Source organism: Myotis davidii, unplaced genomic scaffold (genome assembly GCF_000327345.1).
Source record: "Myotis davidii unplaced genomic scaffold, ASM32734v1 scaffold513, whole genome shotgun sequence".
NCBI lineage: Eukaryota > Metazoa > Chordata > Mammalia > Chiroptera > Vespertilionidae > Myotis > Myotis davidii.
This window is the reverse complement of record NW_006284436.1, coordinates 439329-461717: the sequence shown is the minus strand read 5'-3', so window position 1 is coordinate 461717 and position 22389 is coordinate 439329. Positions and strand designations below refer to the sequence as shown.

The 22389-nt window shown below is 59.3% G+C and overlaps 1 protein-coding gene across 5 annotated transcripts in view; it reads left to right on the top strand.

Annotated features, from left to right (window-relative positions):
• Window positions 1-22389, top strand: part of ZMIZ1 (zinc finger, MIZ-type containing 1) — a 182973-nt gene that overhangs the window by 14341 nt on the left and 146243 nt on the right. For 4 of the 5 annotated variants that reach the window (XM_015571944.1, XM_006754810.2, XM_006754811.2 and 1 more), the window contains exon 2: window positions 3555-3643. The exons of the other annotated variant lie outside the window; for it this stretch is intronic. The gene's annotated coding sequence lies outside the window, so the exon portion shown is untranslated. The remainder of the gene's footprint in view (window positions 1-3554; window positions 3644-22389) is intronic. 5 annotated transcript variants of the gene reach the window in all.

Below are 22389 nucleotides of genomic sequence, written 5' to 3'. Positions count from 1 at the left end.
TGTGTCTGTGCGAGGTGACCCCACTGCCGCCAGAGATCTCCCGCTCATCTGCCCTTTTATCGCCCTGCACACAATCAGGGGAAGCCGGGAAGGCCACGGGGGCTGGGCAGATGGAAAACAAAGAGAGAAAACAAAGGCACTGCTCCGAGGAGGCCAAAAGGCAGGCTGCCTCCTCCCTCTGCTGCCTGGCCAGCCTGGCCCACCAGTGCCTGGCCTGGGCCACCCCCCGGGCTGCCGGCGACCTGCCCCACCCCCGTGGAGACTAGCCTCAGACCTCACATGGTGCCACCACTCCTGGGTGACCCCTTGACCAGTCACTTCTCCAAGCCACCCTTTTCTTCTTGGTAAAATGAGAGCGTTGAACCGCATGCTGCAGGGCCTTCAGCAAACCCGCACCCCACCCCGGGCGGGGGTCCCGTTGAGGCTGTTCAGCCCACCTCTAGGCCACCCCCCAGCCTCAGAACGTCAAGGGGGTGCCCACTTCTGCCCCTAGAGAGGACCCCAGCGTGCCCTGTGCGGAGCAAGGCCGGCAGGAGGCCTTATACTATCAAGATCTCGGCGCGGGGTCTGTAAGCATTTGTGTGAACGGAGGATTGGTTTAATCAGAGGGGTCTTAACCCGCTCGGCCCTTGGTGGCTGCTGCTGGTGGAGCCTTGAGAGAGGAACCCCTCCGGGGCCTCCAGAGCAGCAGTGAGGCGTGGTCGGGGGTTCCTAACAGCACCGAGGCCAGGCTATCTGGGCCATATCCTAGCTGTGTGACCTTGGGCTGCTTTCTTAACCTTTCTGTGTCTGTATTCTCGTCTGTTAAAATGGGTATAGTACCTACCTCTTAGGCTGTGGTTAGATTAAGAGAGTTAATTCACATAAGTGCGTGGAACACTACCAGCTAAAGGTCTATAATGTTAGGTACCGCGCTTGTCGTCGGTTTCAGCACTCTCATTGGCTAGGGGTGGACATACCAGGTCACCATGGAGCCTCAGCCTCCAAGCCTCTCCCCTGCACTGCGTGGCCAGGGCGGGCGTTTTCCTGGCAGCTGCGGAGGGTGCCAGGTGGGAGGGCAGGTTGCTGGGAGGTGTTTCTGGGTAAGCATTGCCGGTAGCGGTTGAAAGGGGCCAGGATTCCCAAGGCTCTGGGAATTTGCTGCTATTTACTTTCTCATTCTAAATATTTAGTTGTGTATATTTCTAAAGAGGGCCTCCAGAATTGTACAGGCTTCAGGTTCTTCCCACCTGGACCTGCTTATTTCTGCTACCATTATTGTATTTTCAGGGCTGGCGCTGGCCTGCCCGCTTTTGGCCGTGGCAGGAGGACGGACCCAGCCTGTCTCCGAGCACCCCAGACGCAACCTGCAGCCCAGGCTGAGGAAGCCTGAGGGGGCAGGCAAAGAGAATGGGACCTCAGGGAAGGTCTACTGGAAGAGACCCCAGATGTGCAGGGGTCCCCCTGCCCCTGCGCTGTAGGCAGGGGCCTTGTCCTCTCCCTCTTCCCTGCTACCCATCTTGTGTGTGCCCTGTGGGCAGTCACAGGGGCCATTGGGGCCAAGGGGAGCAGGTTGCTGAGTTGGCACAGTTGCCCCTGAGGCTGCCACCAGGGTGGCTGGCTGTGTGCTGAACCCCGGGTTTAGAGCCTGGTGGAGGCCCAGGATGGCCCCTGCCCTCAGAGCTCTTGCGGTAGCTGGAGGGGCGAGGAGTGGGCAGAGGGTGAGCTATTAGGCCCCTTTGCCTTGCATCTCATAGAGAGGAGCCAAGAGAGCCCAGAGTCCGAGGGAGGACTGGGCCCTTGGGGAGGGCCTCGGGGAGGGTGGGCCCTTGGCTGGGAGGCCCCCGGAGGAGTGGTGCCGTGGGCCCTGGCGCCTCCACTGGCAGCAGGGCCTCTTGTCCCGGGCTCTGACAGGGACATTTATAACTCACAGCTGTGCCGTCCTGGGCCCAACTGACTGTGGTAAACCGATCTGGCTTCAGGAAGTCTCGTCCCGAGGCCACTCCCCACCCCGACCCCACACTCTCTTTCACCTCCTGATACCACATCCTGTTCTCCACAGAGGGGCCCAGCCGGGGTCTCCAGCCGTGGGCAGAGCCGGAGGAGTCAGAGAAGTTCAGCGAGGCCTGAGACTCCTGAGTGGGGCCTCAGGGGTCACTAGGATCTACCCCTGAAGGCCCACCCAGGGGGCCCAGGCACATAGGGAGCCAGAGACCACCACAGGGGCTGAGGGCAGGAGCTGAGGGCAGGACTGCATCCTGTGCTTCCGAATAGAACCAGAGAGGGGATTAGACTTCCAGCCCCCGCTGACCAACTCCGGCCGGGGGGAGTTGGAAGGAAAGGGGCGAGGGGAGCCAGAGGCCTCCGAGGACCTGGGAGAGACGCACCTCGGACCCTCGGCAGCCCTGCATGGCCTGGCGTCCTGCACTGGGTCGTCCCCTCCCGGGTCCAAATTACTCACAAGGCCTGGTGCCCAATCGCCTAGGTTCTCACAGCAGAGCTCACGTTGGGTAAATGGTCTCGCCCAGCGGTGGGAAGAAAGGACGGTGTTAAACACTGCATGCTCGCTGGCTCGGCCCCCTCCCCTCCCGTGGCCTTATTTGCTCACTAATTCTGGGGTCCTGTCAACCAAGCCCCTCCCATGCCTCTCTCCTTCCGCACAGAAGGGGGTCGATAAACAATAGTGAGTCTGCCTGAGCTTGGCCTTCGGAACTCGGGGAACCTGTGAAAAATTTCTAGAATTAGTGCCTTAAAGAGCGTATATTTTTGTTTCCTTAGTTAAATATTTATTAAGGTGTATTAGAAATATATACCTAGCCTATCAAACCAGCTATTTCACAGATATGATTGCTTTGGACAAGACCAGATTGGAGCTTAAAAAAAAAAGTGAGTTGAAGTAAAGATAAATATTAAGTCATCGTTCAGATAGGACTCAGCGAGGACCTGAAGTTTGGGGAACGAAAAATGAATAATGGCCAGGGCTCTTCTCTGTTTTAAACTCTGGTTCTGAGCTTCCTGTCAGCTGTAAGCAAACCGTCTGGCCTGCACGCGGGGGAGACGGGCCGCGAGCCGGTTCTGCGGGGAGGTGCGCGCACATAAAATGGCTCCGAGTGTTGGTCAGAGGTCTGGTGAGCAATTCATAATGAGGAAGGAATTCAGGCAGGGGTCACAGAGCGGCTTTGGAAGTGGCTGCCGGCCGTGTGAGATAATTCCCCGGAGCCAGGCAGGCCCAGGGAGGGGAACACTGCCGGGCTCTTAGGCCGCTAAAAATACCCGCCACTTCTGTCCCCCTGCCCAGCGCACAGCGGGGCCGCAGCTCTCTGCTTTTCTCACCGGGAAGAAAGAGACAGCACACAGCCCCTGAGCCCCAGAAGAAGCAAAACAGATACGTTTAACACATGTTTAAGGCGCCTACTAGGAGGCGTTGGCTTGTTGGCGCGTGCAGGCTGGGGAGCTACCTAAGTGGCCCAAGAGGCACCCAGAGTAGCCCAGTGGTGGGAGCAGAGGTGGGAGGCCGTGGACGGCTGTCCTTGTCCCTGGCCGCTCACATGTGTCCGTCTCTCTTGTGTCCCCAGGACGAGGAGGAGGCCGGTGGCGACAGACCAATGCTGCGAGGGGTGTGAAAAGAGCCGAGGTCCGTCACTCCGCTGCCAGACCTAGATAGGTAACACCAGATCCCCGGTACCCTGGTGCCCAGGCCACTGCCACCTTCTCCTGAGATCTGGCTAGAAGCCGGGGTGGCCAGCCTTTCCCGCCAGCCTTCCTGACCCAGGCTGCAGGCTTCTTGCAACTCCTTGTGTGTCCAGCACAAAGTGGGCTTCAGTTTGTCCATCTCTAAAACAGGTCCCCTAATTCTTGAGAACTCTGAATCAGGGGCCCTGGCTCTGGTGGGGGTAGCATTGAGGCCACGAGGTCAGCAGGGCCATCAGGGCTTGAGAAGAGGGTTCCCAATGCAGACTTGGCTGAGAGGCATCTCACTGGAGCTGTGGCTGTGGTAGCATTTAAGCTCCAAAGGGATTTCTCTGCGTAAGGATTGTTATCTGTGTTTTTAGACCGCAAGACCAAGGCACAGGGAAGTTAGGGGCTTGCCAAGGGTCTGCAGCCAGCTCTGGCCACATCGGAGCAGTTCTGCTGTCTCCCATTTGCCATGTCAGCTTCTACACTTTCCCTGCACTGCACTGGCCTGGCCTGTCCTCCCCAGAGAAGTCCAGCTATCGATCCCACGCAACCTCCAGTCTTACCTGTGTGCCTGTGGTGGACCTGTCCATCCACCCATCACTTAACCACTCACCTAGCCATATAGCTATCTCTCCATCCTCCCATCCAACCACCCTTCCATGTCCTCCTTCATCTGTCCATCTGCTCATCTACCCATCCACCCACTCTTCTAACCATCCGTTTACTCATCATTCACTCACCGCTCTCACCCCAGGCCCGGCCCACGCTAAGGGCTGGCTTTTGAAGACGATCAGATCCAGCCCTGCCCTGAAAAAGTGCAGTCAGCGATGGAGGGGGACACCTGACCCCAGAGCCGGACCCACCTCCACCAGCTCGTGCGCGAGGCCTGCGTGGTGCCTGCCCGCACGGGGAGGGCCCTGTGCCGGCTCTGCAGGCAGTTGGGGAAGGCTTCCCGGGGAAGTGGCTGTTCACTTATTCACGCCCCAAATGTTTCCTGGGAAAGTCTCGTGCTGGGAACTGCTTGGTGTTTTGGAGACAGCAGGGAATACAACGGACAAGATTCCCTCCTTGTGGCACTTCCATTCCCATGAGCAGAAATGGACAGGAAATATTCCGAACGCGATATATAACGTGTCCGGCGGTGCTAAATTTTAAGAAGGGAAGTTAACTGAGTAAAGTGACCGAGTTTGCAGGTGGAGGAAAGTGATCTTTGACAAAGGATGGTCAAGGGAGGCCCCTGACCGGGTGCATTGGAACAGAGACCTGAACCCAAGGGGGTAGGGGCTGGGGTGCACTTGGGGTGCTCAGGGAAGTGGCGGAGAAGTCACGAGGCTGGAGTGAAGTGGGGGGTAGAAGGAGAAGGCAGAGAGACCCTGGGGGACCCACTCATGTAGATGGGCAAGAGGGGAGCCCGGAGATGCCTGGGGGGCTGCGGGCCACATCCAGGCCGGGGTGGAGGGGGAGAGGTGGGTGGGAAGCCATCGAAGTCTGAATATACTTTAAAGATCTTGCGGCCGGTGGATTAGAGGTGGAGCATGAGAGAAGAGGGGGTGAGTGGAGGAAGGCTCTTGGGTGTGAGACTGGAGCCCTGGCAGAGCAGAGACAGTTGGTTACTCAGCCAGGGCTGCCGGCAGGGGAGGCTGAAGGAAGCGAGGAGCTGTGTTTAGACAAGTTGCGTGTGCGGCGGCTTTGAGACTCCCAAGGGGAAGGGTTGAGCAGGCAGTCGGATGGATGAGTCTGGGAGGCAGCGTGCGTCCCGACTGGAGATACATGTGTGGTAGCTGCCGAGTATGGGTGCTGTTACGGGAGGGAGTGGAGCTAGAGCAGACCACAGCCTGAGTCTGTGTCACTGTCACCAGGCACCCAGCCCCTGGAGCAGTGGTTCTCAACCTGTGGGTCGCGACCCCTTTGGCGGTCGAACGACCCTTTCACAGGGGTCGCCTAAGACCATCCTGCATATCAGATATGTACATTACGATTCATAACAGTAACAACATTACAGTTATGAAGTAGCAACGAAAATAATTTTATGGTTGGATCACAACATGAGGAACTGTGTTTAAAGGGCCAGAAGGTTGAGAACCACTGCCCTAGAGGGAGGGAAGGAGGGAGGGCAGTAAGCAGATGGAGAAGGTGTAGCCAAGGAGGGAGGAGGACTGAGACAGTGGGCTCTTCATGGATGGGGAAGATTTTGCTGGCAAATAGGGAAAGGACACCTCAGGCAGAGGGAACAGCATTAACAAAGGCTCAGAGGCCTCAATAAAATGAGCCATGTGTGGAGAGAGGTGGTAGAGAGGGAGAAGGGACCAGAGCAGCTTCCCCCTCCACACCTGGCCACACAGGGGCCCAGGCCCATGGGTGTCTGGCTGGGCTGTGGGTTTGCCCGTGTGCGGGACCCTCCCTGTCACTCTGGCTGGCATTCCTTGGGCTTAGCCGAACCTTTTGCCCTGATGTCTGCATACTTTGCACTTTCTTTTAAGAAGCTTCCCCTCCCTCTCTTGACCTCCTCCCTCCCCTCTGGGGCTCTGGGGCCCCTGAGGCCTCCCCCTTGCCTGGAGTCTGAAAACACTGGCTCTAGAGGTGGCTGCCTGTAGGGGAAGGGCACCCAGCACCTCCCTATTGGACCCCTAAGCATTGTCTGGATCCTTTATCTTAAAAGAAACGGTAGAAACTTCCTGCACTGTGCGTGCCCGGCAGAGCTGCTGCTGACGCTCCGCAGTTGGAGCAGCCCAGCGCTCTGCCTTTGGCGGGCAGGTGTGTGCGTTTGGGGGTGGGGGGAAGGCGCCCACCTTGTGCGTCTGCTGTGTTTCTCACCTAGTACTCAGCTCTCAGTGGAGAGAGGGGCCCGGCTCATTCAGGGAGGCTGCAGAGAGACCCCTGTCCCTGAACCAGCCTTGAGGATAGGATGGGCCAGTGCTCAGCGTGGAGCTCCGGGTGGGATGAGGGTGGGGAGGAGCACACTCCACTGCCAGGAGTTTGCAGGGGCACGGACCAGCCCAGAGGCTGATGGGACTGGAGTGAGGGGGAGGCTTGGGAGACTTCTCCACCCCGAGACCAGGAGGGAGCCCAGCAGGGACTTTGTGACCCCTGAGTCCCTCAGGGACAGCTGCCTCTGGCTGCTTCGGGGACTGGGGGAGCTGAGGGAAGCTGCTCGGATGAGGCGTGCTCCATGGCAGGCTGCCCTGTAATCTCATTAGTGTGCCCCGCGGATGGGACAAGTAATCCTGTGCCGTAGACTCACTTTCCTTTAAGCCTGCCCCCGACTGATAGCTCCCTAAGTCCTCCCCTGCCTGTGTGACGTGGGCAGGAGTGGACTTATCCCCACTGAACAGATGGGTAAATCCGGGCCAGAGAGGAAGAAGCTTGCTGGGGGGGGGGGGGGGGGTGGAGCTGTGAACTGGGTCTGTTTGGATCCTAAGCACTCTTGCCCGCTGCCCTCTGGCATCTCCCGGGCTCTTCTGCAGTATCCGGCCTTGCGGGCACCTTCACGTAAACCAGCTCTCCAGCTTCCTCATTTTGCAGAAGAGGAAACAGAGGGCCAGAGAAGGTCAGACACTTGGCCATGGCCACACAGCAAGTCAAGGGCAGAGCCTACACCAGAATCGGATCTGGCTTACTGTGTCCACCCACCCCCACCGACCTGGACCCCGCCCGCATCCTCTTGGGGCACCCACTGCCTCTGTCCCCCCCTGGCCTTTGGCGTTCGCTCAGATTGAAGGCACCGGGTTCCTCCTCTGAAGGCTCCATTGTGCCTATTGTTTAAATATAGATTACTAATGAAATGCCTTTTCATTGCCTTCCCCGTGAATACTTTCCGTGTAAAGTTAATTTGCAGTGTTATGTAAATTCTGTTTAACTTCAATCAAGTTTCTAATTATGTTTTTACCGCAGTAATTCCCATTTGATTTGTCATCTCCTGTTAGGTATTTAATGTTCGGTGGGCGGCTGTGCTTTCTCTGTCTCTCCCTGTACCAAGGCCCTCTCCTGCCCTGACTGCCCTCTGCCTGTCTGTCTTTCTCCTTCGCTCCTGCTAGCTTCATCCTCTGGCCCTTCCCTGTGGGTCACCTCCCTCCTCCCCTCCTTCCTTCCTTCCCTCCTTCCTCTCGCCCAGCTGCCCCTTCTTCCCTTCTGTTCGCCTCTGTTCTCTCTGGCTTGTTTTCCCTGCCCCTCTCCTTCCTGCCTGCTTTCTCAGTGTTGTTTCTCCCGTCTTCTCTCCCCATTTCTCTGTCACTCCTTCTCTCTCTCACTCTTACTCCAATTTTCCTCCACTATCTCCCACCGCACCCTGGCTCTCTCTTTCTCTCTCCAAGGAACAGGCCTATTCCCCCACGGTCTCCCCTTCCCCACATTTTCTTCTCCTTTATGTCTCCGCCTCTTCCTCTTCCATCCTAGAACCCTTCACAAAGCAACGTGCCAGGGCTGCTCCGAGTGGTGGGACAGACAGAGGAGGAGGTGGGGCTGGCTGGTGTGCGTCCCTGGAGAGTGAGGGCCTGGCCCTGGGTACCTGCTTAGAGCTCTGTGCCCAGCCCTGGCCAGGCACCGGCCTCCGGTACGTCGGGAACTGGTAGGAACGTGGACGCTAGGGCTGGATGCTCTGGGTGCAGCTCCTGATCCAACCCTTACCAACCGTGGCTGTCAGGTTGCTGATCCCCCATCTGTAAACGGGGTGATGACATGACCACCTCGTTGGTCTGTGGTGAGACCGTAATGGGAGAGCATACATGAGGGGCTTGGTTCTTATTTGAGAACTCTGGCCATGCCCCTCACTTCCTCCTGCCCTGCCTCTGCTGCTCTGCTGCTAGGGTCGGGATGGAAGCCACTCAGATGCCCTCCACAGAGCTGGTGCGTGGTCCACCTGGAACAGGTCTCAGCCCTGCCTGCCAAGAGAGGTGGGTTCCTTCTCCTTTCGGGGGCTCGCAGGGCTGTGATGACAGGCTGCCAGTCTGTGGGGGCATCTGAGGCATAGACCCCCCCCCCAAAGTAAGAGCAGCCCTCAAGACCCTGGTCTGGGAAACCTTAGCCAGTCACATGGCAGACCTTCCCCAAACAGCAGACCGAAGGCAGGCGGGCCCCTGCCAGGCTGGACTAAGCTCCCTTCTCCACCTTCCTCGTTCCCCAGACGCCCGGGGCTGGGCCGTGGAGTCTAGCTGCCAAACCGCTGCTCTGGGTACAAGGCCTTGACAGGCCTGTCTCTGTCTCCCTCGGGGATAAACCTCGGCTCCCCTCCTGCCCCACATGCGAGTTCTGGGCTCTGGCTTCTCCCTGCGTGAGAGCCGAGAGCCGCTGGGCTGCCACAGTTTCCCAGCAGGCATCTGCCCTCTGGGTGGGGAGGGCGGAAGGAAAACACCGGACCGAGGGCCGGGAGGCGTGTGTCCTTCCCTCCACCCCACCCCCTTCTCCCCGCACTCCCCCCTATTCCCATCCAGCATGTCCCTGGCGCGTCCAGGAAGCAGAAAACAAGTGTTTGGAGAAGGCATTCTTTTGGGTGAGGAAAGGCAGGCCGATCACTTGTCCTTCAGAGACAAGAAACCTGAGCCGGCCCAGTCCCTGCCCTGCTGGGCCACATGGCCACCTGACCTGCAGCGAGTGTGTGTGCGTGTGCGTGCGTGCGTGCGTGCGTGTGTGTGTGTGTGTGTGTGTGTGTGTCCCTGGTCTAGGAAACCTTAGCCAGTCACGTGGCCACTTTCCCTGTTTGTTTAAGTAAGCAGTTCAGGCTGGCTGTAGTCAGGCAGCTAAGACATGGAGCCAGGGGAGGGGGCCACACTGGCGTGGGTGGCAACATGAAGGTCGCGGGGACAGAGGGCAGCCCTGCAGTTCTTGGGCCTCTGGATTCAGTGTGAGGAGGCCTGGCCTGGGCCTGGCCCTGCTCTGCTCCCCTGCTCTCCCTGGCCCTCCCCACCTCCACCTGTCAAGAAAAGGTATTAGATGTGCTGACTACAGAGAACCCTCCCAGCCCTGAAACAGAGAAGGCAGGCATTCTCTGTCCAAGGGGAGCTGGAAGAGGCAGAGCCCTGGCCGGAGAGAGGGGCATGTGTGGACATGGCCACTGTCTGTCCTGTCCCCCGGAGTGGCTGCTGAGCCCTGACCCCTCGCAGGAAAGCCCACGTCAGGCCTTCCCTCATGTGTCCAGCAAGCCTCAGCTCAAGTCAACAGATGGAGCACCTACTGTGTGCCAGGACCTGTGCTGGGCAGGGCCGTAGGGTTGTCAGAATCCCATACCTCTGACATGCTTTCCTCCTGTCGGAGGGGCAGGACCATTTTTCATAGAGCAAAGACCCTGGTCCTAAGGCAGATCGGCCTTACCACATACCCCCAAAGCTGGGTAGGGGATGGCAGGCAAGGGGGAGAGATGTCACTGAGTCCCTTGTAGGCTGAGCAGCTGGGGTTTGGGTCCCAGGGGCCCCTTCCTCCAGAGCAGTGGGGGCTGGAGCCAGGCTTCCACAACAGACAACAGCAGAGCCCAGAGACTTCTGGGGCCTTCCCAAGCCCCTCTGGGCAGCAGAGGCTCAGAGAAGTGGCAGGTGTCCTTCTGCCTTCCTCCAGGTTTGCCTGGCCTGTAGGGCGTGGCTTAGCGGTAGAGGGCACAGTGCCCCTCGGGCCTGGTGGAGGAGGGGGCTGTAGTGGCCTTTGGGTCCCTGCTTCTGAGGGCCCGTCATGTGTCTGTACGTCCCCCTCTCCTTCTTTGACAAGCCATTCCTGGCAGCCAAGTCTGTGCCGGGCCTGTGCTCAGTGAGACACATGTGCCTCGCCAAGGCCACATCAAGCAGCATCTCCAGGGCTGCGGGTCCAGGCTAAGGTGAGGACCTGCTGCCCTGGGTTCTTGGGAAGCTTGGGCATACTTTTCCCCAGATAGGCTGGTGTCTGAGCACACCAGGTACCCAGGGTGAGGGGCTCAGAGAGCTGGCATCAGGGCACATAGAGCACGGAAAGACCTGGTCTCGCTTGTGATAGATTTGAGGCTATTCTCCCTGGCTTGGCTCCTGAGCTCAAGGCTGTTCCAGCTGGGAAGCTCCCATAAGGAAAGGAGTGGAGCTGGTGGCCAGTGGCTGAGCTGGTGACACAGGCCAGCCATCCTGCCACCCATGACGAAATGTGGATTCTGGCCTGAGGTGCCTATAAGCTACTGGGCTAGCGTTCCAGAAGGCTGCCTAAGCCTGTGTGTCCTGGCCTGGCCTTGCATGCCCCCAGGGTCGAGAGGCTCAATACTGCACATGGCTATCTTAGAAACTCTTCCTGGTAACGTGTGCCCTGGCCGCCCAGCAGGGCTGAAGTCTGGCTCGTGGTCCACCCTGCTCACTTCAGGCCTTCAGCCTCCTGACCGAGCCCCTCTCAAGAGTTGCTCCCTCCAGGCAGAAGCTCAGTGGAGTCCGCAGGCAGCCCAGGCCTGTTTGATTGGAGTAGTGTGGGCAGGTCCTGCACTGGGCAGCCTCGCCTTCCCAGCATGGCCCCAGGGACTGCTGTGAGTTTGGCTGTCAGCCTTCATGGGGAGGTCCTTGAGGAGCCCATGGTACAGGTGGGAGCCCTGAACCCCAGCTCTGCCCCGGTCCCTGGGGTGCTCTCAGACAAGACCAGCCCATTCAGCACCAAATCATCTCCCATCTGCACTCATCCTCCAAACTGAGCCACGAGAGGCTTTTGTCCATGGTGCGCCCCCAGGCAGCTGGAAGGGTCCTGCTCTCCCGGGCAGTTGCTTTTAGAGGCACCTGTTTCCAGAGCAGCCCTGAGAGAGACCTGAGCTGCCACGACCTCCTATAGCCTGTGCCCTAGGAAAGCAGGGGAGGGCCTCTCCCTCTCACTGCGCCAGGTCCCCAACCACTCCACTCCCGGCATCTCCCCACTGGAGGACAGGTGAGCCCAGCTCCTGAGGCACAGACCATGGTGGCCCCAGAGCACCCCAGACCAAGCTTCCATCTCACCCAGACTGCTGGTCCTTTAAGGACCCAGGCATGCGAAGCTGGGGGGATGAAGGGGTCTTGCTCTAAGGGTTTGATGTCACCTTGTCCCTAGTGTGGGGCTGTGCTGCCCGGCTGGGATGTACCCTCTGCAGGACCTGCCACACAGCCACTCTCCCCTGGCCACTAGAAGCTCTGCCTGGGAGGCCTGAGATGGGTCCCGCTTCAGCTTCTCCCCTTGTCCTGGTCCCTTCGGCACGGCTCAGAAATGACCCTGCCCTCTGCCTAGAGCTGGGGGAGCAGTGATCCGAATGCTCAGGGCGGGCTGGGGGCTGATCCTGCTCAGCTGTGTCTGAAGTTGTGAGTTACTAGGAAAACACCCCGGTGGTACTTCTGCCAAGGTCTCCTGCTAGAAAACAGCACTGGAGGTCAAGATCAGAGGTCAGAGGCCACCGAGCAGGCCAGGGCGACCTGCCCACTCCTGCTCCAGAAAACTTTGGCTCTTCTGAGGAGGCTCCACGGGGCCCTCCCTGCCTCCCGGGCTGGGTGGGACCTATGGGACAGGAAGCCAGGGCGGGCCTGGAGGATGGGACTCAGGGTGAACTGGGTCTGAGCCAGGGATGAGGCGAAACCCAATGCTGGCCTGGCCCCAGGGCCACAGCCACACAGGTCACTGGGCCTCAGCAAGTGGCCACCGCCCCCACAACAGGAAACCCTGCCCACGCACCCCCGTCCCACCCCATGTTCCCAAGGGTGGCGCTTCTACTATTTCCCGTGGGAGCTGCTGCCAGGAATCATGCCCTCTTGAGAGAGGAAGCGGGACCTCAGCTCTGGGCTGCCCTGCCCCTGACCTGTGCTGACCCCCTCCCGCTGGTGGAAGCTCTGGGCCCACACCCATTCCTCACCCCACACATGCTGATGACTTATCTTCTCCCAGACAGCCAGGCACCTGTATGGGCCTGGAGAGAGAAGCTCGTAGTGGGGCTAGGCCTGGGAGCCCAGAGAACAAGGTTTGGGGCCTAGGGTCTACCACCAGCTTGCTGGTCCCTTGAGCAAGTCACTCAACCCCTCTGGCTCATCTGTAGAAAGAAAGGTCAGGGAAAGCAGCTGGGCCCAGCTGCAAGCATCCCTTGGATAAAGGGGTGGGGTGGGGCGAGTTTTGTATCCTATAAGGACAACCAGGTTTGGGATTAACTGCCCAGACAGACTCCTGTCACGCATCCCAGCCAAAGGCGCTTTGTCTGTGATGACCCCCAAGCAGGGAGAGAGACATGGGTGCCTGCCGGAGTGTCTGTGGCAGACAGGGTGATGCTGGCATGGTCCCTCTCTGGGTCATTCCATCGCTGACAACATGGGCAAAGCTGGGTACCTCTGCCCAGGAAGGAGCCTTCCTTTCTCCCTCCTTCGGAGCTGGAGGTGGGGCGTCGGAGAGCCCTCTGCTGCCATTAGGCACATGGGCCAGGTTAGCAGGCCTGTGGCTGGGCTGGAGGGAGCAGTGCTAAGGGGCAGGGTCTGCATTTTCCTTGGGTTGTGGTGTTGAGCCTAAGGTGCAGGGAGGACCAGGGTAGTAATACTTAATGCTCCAAACGCTAGGACAGCACCTTGTGGACGGGCTGCTCTCATACTTCCCTTACAGAAGTTCATGGTCATCACAGCAACCCCGGGAGGTCACTCCTCCTGTTGCCCACAGAGAAGGAAACTGAGACGCAGAGAGGTGAATCGACCTGCCCAGGATGGTTACACTGGGCTTTGCACTGGGCAGCTGGCCCCCACACCTGTGCAGCATGTCTGACCATGACACCTCCCCTGGGCAGCCCCCAGCCCAAACCCAGCTTAGTGTCAGCGGGGGCTGACGCCCAGGCTCAGCTGTTTTCCCGAAGGGGCCGAAGGGAGAGCCAGGACACCAAGGTGAGCAGACCCAAGTCGCCATGACTTCGGATGGTTAACACCGACTCAGCGCCGCCCTGAGCTCGTGGGCCAGCCGAAAGTTATCAGCGACAGGGAGACCGTAGGTCCCAGCACCCAGGTTTCTCCCTGTGGGCGGTGACAGCATCTGCCTTTCAGAGCCAGTGTCATAAGGATGTGAGGAGTCCTGGAGACCTTGGGAACAGGGTCTGAACCCCTGTGGCCCCGGTGATTTAATTTCTTTCCCAGTGTGTCAGGCCACACGGACCAGGGCATTCCAGGCATCAGGTTCACAGAGGTTGAGACACAGATGTGTAGGGGAAGGTTATAGGTCGAAGTCAGACTGGGGCCTTGAATATGAGGCTGAAGAGTTAGAACTGAACCTCATAGACAACGGGAGCCATGGAAGGCTCTCGGACGGAGGGGCAGTGCATTTTCAGGGAGAGGAACTGGCAGTGAGACAGCCTGGCCTGCTCATCCAGGTGTGGGGGGTCACGTGGCCGAGGAAGTAGGCCCAGGTGGGGTCAGTGCCCGCTGGGCTCGGCAGGCCTCAGTTTTCCTCCTGTAGACCCGTGTCCACAGGGCGGGGGCTAGCGCAGGCTGGGAGCATGCGGTACTGCAGGGAGGGGCAGGGGTCAGCACCAGTGCGGCTTCCTCTGCCTGTCCCAGAGCTGTCCTGCCCCCGCCCCCAGCTCGGGGCAGTCTAGGTTTCCCACCCAGCCCTGGGTGGGGCCCCACTGCTTCTTCCTCCCTCTGTGGCTTTCTGGTCCGAAATGGGAGGGGACTGTGGTGGCTGCAGTGGGCTGTGGGGTGGAAGCCAGGGTGGGGACATTGGCGGTGGGTGGAGTCACAGGATGGGTGGCCGTGAGTCAGGAATGGCTGGGCCTGTGTGTCATCTGGCTGCGTGCTGTTCTAGCTTCCCTGCGCCTGTCTGCCTCACTCTCCCGCCCACATCTGCACCGGGGCGGCTGGCTGCGGGGACGGTGCACTGAGCCCACGGTGCAGAAGTCAGGGGACCAGACTTCAGATCGCAGGCTCCCCCTCCCACAAAGTGCAGGGAGACCTCCGGCGTGTCCCCTCCCTCTCCGAACCAGTTTCCCCATTGCAGAGTGAGGGTGGGGCTGGCCAGGGGCTCTCAGCCCCTGCCCAGGGGGGAGCCAGAGCAGCTTAGAAAGACAGCCCACCCCACCAATTAAATCAGACCCTGGGGCGGGGCCTGCAGCCCTGGGGTAAACCTGTCTGCAGCCTCTGAGGGGCTGCTCTCCAGGATACTGTGGGCAGCCTGTGGATCCTGGAGCCCAGGGCCTGCCTCACTCAGCTCTGCCACTTGCTAACACTGGGCAGGCGACTTCAGTCTCCAAGCCTCTGTTTCCTCATCTGTGAAATGGGAATGACATTACTTTATAGAACTGCTGCAGAGACTAAATGGGTTTGCTATGTAAATAGTGTCTGTAGAGCCGGACCTGGTAGGGACATGGTAAGCACCGTGCAAGTGTTAACCTGTGTTCTCTGATCTACATCTGTTTTCACACCACACTTCTCATCACTGCTCATTCGTTCATCCAGCAAACGTTCCGGGGGCTCATACCTGCAAGCCCTGTGCTGGGTGCTGTGGGCAACAGGCAGAAATCCATCATGGGGCTGGCCGTGGCCCCTCCTCTTAGCCCATCAGGGGCCCAGCCCTAGCCAACAGGGGTGATGGGCAGGTGTGTGGGGAGGTCCCCCGAGAATCTCACTGAGTTGCTGGGCTGAAGGAGCCCCTCTTTCTGAGAAAAGGCAGGGGAAATCCAGACTCAAGGAGAAGAAAGGGGCATCCTCTGCTGGTCCTGCAGGCCTTGGCCGGGAAGCACCTGGGGGTCCCTAGTGCCTCCTGGTGGGAGCGCTGGGACGTGCTCGGGGTGTGTGATGCTTTGACCGGGCTGGGCATGGGGCTGCCTGGGAAGGTAAGAGTAGCCAAGGCCGGCAGTGTGTGGAACAGAACAGGGAACCTCCTCGAAGCCCGTCGCCGGGGCAGGCCACATCCTCCATCTCCTGGAGTCCATTCAGCAACCCCGGGATTAAGCAGGCATTATTCCTCCCACTCTGCAGACTGAGTGACGGAGGCTTCAGGGTGTAGGGAGCTCTCGCCCAGGTCAGGGAGGGTGAGGGCACAGGCCGGACTGGAACCTTCCTCTGTGTGAGCAGGACCCCGTGGCGCTAGTTGAGCTTCCCTGGGTGACTACGTTGGTGGAGCACCTTGGGACAGGTGGCAAAGTGCAGTATGGGGGTTGACACACCCGACAGTCCCCGGCCTTCCCACCGGCTCCCCTGCAGCCAGCCCTGGGCTGCCCTGTGGGGAGAGCTGGCTTTCCTACAAACCGGAAGCGCTCCGGTGGCCTGGCCCCTCCACGGCCAGGGGTTGGCCCCGCACTTGCCCCATCAGACCTTCTCCCTCCCCGCTGCACCATTGAGTAAACTGAGGAAGGGGAGGCGCAGGGACTTGGCTAAGGCCACATGGCTTGCAAGCGGCAGAACCAGGCCTGGGTGGCATTAGTGCTGTGCTCAGACCCCCCTTTCCCGCTAGCAAGAACAGGACCTTCCTTTGTCCAGCATTTGTAAGCCTGGTCCTTGGCCATCACTGCAGACTGGCCTGGCCCACGTGTGGCCAGAATCCCAGAGGGATGCCTGTGTGGAGAGGGTGGCCGCCAGGGGATGGGCCCTGGCCCAGGAATGGGGTCATTGGGACACTTGGTGATAGGCGGCTTTCATGGGCATTGGGATCGCCTGTGCCCTTCAGCCTCTCGATGGTCCCGCCTGCCTCCTCGAGTGGAGGGAGCACAGGGCCTGGGTCCAGGCTGCCCCACGGAGCTGACGCCGAGGGTGCTGCCCAGCCCTGTGCCAATCATGGGTGTGACATCAGCTCAGCTAATCCTCCAGCCTGTGTAGCCCCAGATGAGGAAACAGACCTGGAGGGACAGTCCGGCCTCCAACACCAGGCTGACCTGGGCCTATCCCCGTCCTCCCGCAGATTCACGTCGCCTCTGTAAGGGGGCTGCTGACAGAACATTCAGTTTTGATCATTGTCATTGGGAGTGGCAGATGCCCAGGTGGGTGCCAGAGGGCACTGTTTTGGCCAACTCCAGCTAGGTGCCCCTCTAGGCAAGACCCTGACTCTGGCTCTGCCCACCCATGGGGCCTGATGAGATATGGAGGGTGTGGAAGGGAGCACCTGGCACAGAGCTTGCACCTGGAGGCCTTTCTGTGGGAAGGGGCCGGGGCCCCTCTTCTGGGAGCAGGTGACCCTCATGAAGCCCATCTCCAGGAAGCAGAGCCACTGGGACTGCTCCTGAGATGGCTCCAGAGTCCTGGGCCTTCTCCATGTCTGTGATAAGGGGTCCAGTGCCTCCACGCGGGGCAACCCCAAGTTTGCACTCGGCAGCAAACCTAAGCCAGGGACAATGGCAGTCCTTATCTATTGAGCATTTCCTGTGCAAGTGCAATATGGGAATAATGTTAAGGCCTTACATTTCTGTGAGTGTAGTGACTCTTGTTATCCCATTTTACAGATGAGGAAACTGAGGCCCAGAGAGGCTAAGTTTATTGCCCAACATTACATACCTCAATAAGTGACAGAGCTGAACCCCAACTCTGGTGTATAAGAACCTAAAGCCACACTATGCACCATCAATCTGTGTGGAGTCCTCACCCTGGATTAGAGAAGAAATTGTTCATTTGATGACCTGAGGACAGAAGAGACCCTTTCCTCTTCCTCAAGCTAGAGCCCAGGGCTTCTGGGTGGTAGGAGGTATGGACTAGGGCAGTCAGGGAGGCTTCCAGGTGAGAATGTGATGCAGATTCGCAGCAAAGGAGAGCCAGTCCCTGATTGCTCTGTGAGCTTGGGTAGGATCCTTCCTCTCTCTGGTGTCATTTGCCCCTTGGTACAGGCCCAATACTAAGGGGCTGAGTCGGGGCAAGGCATGCGAGTGTGCATCATGAGCTGGAGCACTGGAGAGGCAGGCTGGGTGGACATCACTCCTTGGGCCTGGGCGATGCCCACTGAGAACTTGCGGGCCCAACAGGGTCTCTAGAGCAGGTGCCACTCCAACATGGCCATGAAGACACAGCAGATGAGGATTGGGCAGGGGGTGAAGCCCTGGATGTGTCTGCCTGTGCCCAGGGAAGCTGGTGCCCTGCCCCGTGAATGCGGTGTTCTCTGCTCACTGGTACCACCTATAATTATTCAGTCCAAAGCCTTTCTCCTGCAAAGTCTCTGGACCTTTGCCTAGGAGGGTGCCCTCCTGCGTGAGAGACTCTGCCCAAGGGGGTGATGCCCCTGACCCCCCGTTTTGCTGCCAGGCTGAGCCAGGCACCCCTTCCGGCACTTTGTCCTAGAATTACCCACCTTCTTTTGGGTCTTACCACTTTGCCATACCAGTGGTTCTCAACCTTCCTAATGCCGCGACCCTTTAATACAGTTCCTCATGTTGTGGTGACCCCCAACCATAAAATCATTTTCGTTGCTACTTCATAACTGTAATTTTGCTACTGTGTGAATCGTAATGTAAATATCTGATAAGCTATGTGTGTTTTCCGATGGTCGCGACCCACAGGTTGAGAACCGCTGCATAGACAATGCACCAACACCCTTGGGAAGCACACAGGCTGGGCAAGTGTACCGGTTGGCCTTGGGCCCTGCCTTCATTCTCCACACCCACCCATCCCCAGTTCTTTCTACTCCTCCTTTTCCTCCTCTGGCAGCATGTCAGCCGAACCCTGCTGGTCTGCCTCTCCTAAGAGGACAGAGGAGAGAGGCAGGTGGAAAGCCCCGGGGTGGTAGCAGGGACCAGGCACACTGGGATCCTTGGGCCTGGGAGTGGGCAGGCAGTCGGGGCAGCTCAAAATCATCTCAGAGGAAGTGAAGACAGACAGGAGGATTGACCAAGGGCACCTCCTGGTTCTCAGGCAGCCCTGTCCAGGAGGCCCCTCCACCCCAAACAGCCAACTCACTAGGGCTTTCTTAGCTGTTCCCGAGGCTGCCTGCAGCCACTCCTGTTCTTTTGTGGAGAGACTTGGGGTTTCAGCCCTCCCAGAGCACCAGGGGCCACCCGAGCCCCGGAGCCCCCCTTTGCTATGCCTGCCGTGGGTATGACAGGCCCTCCCAGCAGGAGAGATGACCAGGCCCCCAATTTTGATTATGCGAGGAGAGCGAAAGGAGCCCATCAAATATTCTGGGAGTTCAGAAAAGGGAAAAGTTACTGGGATGGGGCCCATCGGGACGGCAGCCTGGAGGAAGTGGTGCTTTGGGCACGGAAGGATGGGCAGGGTTCTGATGGTGCCACCCCGCTGTGGAAAGTTTGGGGTGAGGCAGCGCGTGCCCTCCCACATGCATCTCTGTGACCTCTGGCCTTTGCTGGGGAGTTTCTTCATCTGTGAAGTCGGACACTACAGCTCCCGATGACAGGGCTGTGCTGAGGACTGAGGCCCTGAGAGCGGCTGGGGCTGAGGAGGAAGAGCCCTGGCAAGTGGGAGAGGTGCCATGTGTGTGGCAGGCTGAGTGGCTTCCTCCATGGACACGTGCATGTGTGTGTGCACGTGTGTGTGTGTGTGTGTGTGTGTGTTTGTGCATGTGTGAGAGAGAGAAGCAGTAGGTGTGAGGAGCTGCCTAAAGCAGGCCCAGAGGTGGCATCCATGTAGCCCTTCCCCACCACACTGGCTCCCACCAGGCCCAGGCACTCCTCGGCCTGGCGCTAACCCATGGCTGTCTGGATGCCTCCCCCAGCCCCCTAGCATGGTGAGGTCAGGGAACATGTATTCCAGGAATGCGGGAGGCGGGGCGGCCGGCACGTCTGGATAACCATCGGGGTAAATATTTGCCTTGCTCCTGGAGCCAGCACGGGCCGCCAGGGAAGGACAGGGCCTGCTCCAGGGTCACGCAAGGGGAGGCCTCCCCGGTGGGTCTCAGGTGCGGGAGCCCATGTCACCCCAGAGAGCCTGGGAGCTGGGTCAGAGGCCACCCTTTCTGCGGGGGGGCCAGAGGCAGAGCCCCTGGCTATTTGACCCCTGGCCAGCCGCTGCTTGGCCATCTGCAAAATGGGCATAGAGACAGCTGTGATCCAGCGAGGCGAGGCGGATCAGAGTGGCCAGAGCTGGTTCGGGTCAGGTCAGCCAGTGGAGCAGCAGGTTAGAGCTGGTTTGGGTGCTCACCTGACCAGGTTTCTGGCCCATAGTTGGCCACTTAACACCTTAAGCAGTTACCCCTCCCCCAAACTTTAACAGTCACCATTCGCTGACCTGTCCCTTACTCTGTGGCACCCGTATCTACACACCCAATGTCTCATTAAGCTCTCACAGCCACCAGGGCACAAGGGGCACATACATGTCATTTAGGAGCAGGTGACAGGAGCCCTGAACTCTGACTGACTGATGCCATCAGTGTACCCCCTGCCGTATAGACCACACTGGGGCAGTCCCACTCCTTCCCCCTACCTACAGGGCAGCCTGGAGCCTCCCTTGGTGGGTGAGTAGCCAGAGGAGCAATTAATCCTTGTTTAGAGCAAAGATGGGGGCTCAGAGATGCCCAAAACTTGCTCAAGGTCACTCAGAAATAAAGGGCAAGCAGGGAATCAAACACGGCTCTACCCACCTTTTTTTCCCTTGACCTCCCCACTGAAGACAGGGCAGGGCTCCAGCCCGAATGTGGGCTCCCACCCTATGGCAGCTGTAGAGAAAAACTGGACACTTAGCTGCAGGCTAGAGCCACAAGCATGAGCCTTCCTGGTGCCCCACATCCTGGACACCCTGAGGCACAGGCACCTCTGTCCTGCAGGGATCCGGGACCAGCCTGCATCCCTCTGGGCCAGCCCCAGCCACAGCCAGCCTGGCTTGGTGCCTCCCCAAAGCCCACACCCTGCTCTTCCCAGGGGATCCCAGGAGCCAGAGGGGATGGGAAGGTGGGTGTGGACGCATCTGGGTCCTGGGACAGTCGCCAATCCAAGTGACCTCTGCCATGTTCCAGTCCCCATCTTACTCTTACAGGGTGGACACTGTTACTGCCTTGCCCTGCCCTGGGAGCTCCTGGCATGCAGTGAGAGTGAGAGCACGGTTCAGTCTGCGGTCTGCACGCTGCCCTTCCTGTCTTCACAGTCACTAGGGCCTCACCCCTCCACCCACCCCCAGAGTGAGAGTCCTGCACTGAGGAGCCCACAAGAGTCCTCTGAACGGGGATCGCGGGGGAGGGGAGAACCATCCCAAAGGGAGTCCGGTTGGGCCCCACCCCCACTAGGCCCTGAGGCTCAGGCTACACCCACTCCGTGGCTCCAGTGCCTGCAGGGGACCCACATGTTTATGGCTGTGGTCGGTCAGGCTGTGAGCAGGACACCGGTTCGTCCCACTGTCTCTCCTTGGTCTCACCAGATGGCCAAGCCCACACCAGGTGTGAGCCATACCTGAGGTCACTGAGCGAGGGGATGGACGATATTGCCGCTGTTCATAGCCTGACCCAAGCCTGAGCCCCTGCCTGACTGGGCACCTAGTGGGAGGGGGTGCCCGCACGGTGGCAGGGAAGCCTGCGTGCCCCGCCCTGGTTCTGAGCTCCCTGCTGATCACCTGGTAGTGGGCAGAGTATGAGTGGGGACAGACCACCTGCTCATGTCATAGCTCTGTTCTTATCACGTTCTAGCTCCTTGTTACCTATGTGTGACCTTAGGAAGTTAGGGGACCTCTCTGGGCCCGAGTGTCATTGGGGGATGCTAGCTCAGTTTCTGCCTCATAGCTTTTCACTGATGGTCAAAGAAGCATCCCAGGCAGAGCCCACTATACAACTCAGGCAAGGCGAGCGTCCCACCCCTCTGTCTCCTCAGGTGGGGGGCCAGTGCAGGCCCGTGAGGAAGGGGTCAGACCCCCACCAGCGCCCGAGCTCTTTTCCTGGTGCCCCTGTGTGGTGCCCTCACTATGTGACCTTGGCCAGGACTGTTTGTCCCGTTGCCCGAGCCCACACCAAAGAACTGGCGCTGGGGGCAGCGCGGTGCACGTGTGCTCCGTGAGCCGGGTCACCTCGGAGGCAGGATGGTTGGCATCATTCCCTGAGGCCTGGATGATGCCCACGGAGTGAGCGAGCACTTTCCGGCCCGGGCTTCTGTCTCAGCTGCAAAAATAATTATTTCCTCTTTGTCAGCGGGTCCGCGGGCCAGCTCGCCTTTAAGAAAGGCCCAAGCTGGGGGCTGATTCCACTTCTGCCCCAGCCTCTGACTTGCTTCATGACAGTGGGATGGGGCAATCACTGCCCGTCTCCAGGCCTCAGTTTTCTCCTCCATGAAATGGGGAGCAGGAGTCAGTGAACCCAAGGGCCATCTGTGTTCCCATGTGCAGAGTATGGCGCTGCCAGGGCCCGAGGGTCAGGACACGGAGACATCCTTCCGTGCTGGGGTGCGGATGGCAGCTCTGAGGGCTCGGGGCTCAGACCCAGCGCACCATGGAGCCCCGAGCCAGCCGCTGCCAGGTACCGTAATTCATGCTTCAGCTGACAGGCTGGACAGCTGCTTGATGTGTGTGTGCACGTGTGTTAATACAGTCCTTGCAGCTCCCTAATACAGTCCTTACAGCTCCGAGGGAGGCCTCCTATCATCCCCACACCCTTCCCACAGACGAGGAAGCTGAGGCACAGAGAGGTTTAAGGAACTTGCCCAAAGCCACCCACTTCCTAAGAGGATGAACCCAGGACTTGAACAGATCATTCTTATTACTGAGCCCACACCTCCAACGCCAGGCTGTGTGGTGCCTCTTATAGGGGGGCATCCATTTCTCTCCCTGGGAGCCCTGCCTGCTGCCCAGGGAGGTGTGGCCTAGGTCTGAGGCCTCTCCATCCCCTGGCACAGGTGGGAGCCCACGTTTAGCATGGTGGGTGCACTCCCTCTCCCACTGTTGGCCACGGGCCTCCTCCCGGGCTGCGCTCATGCCT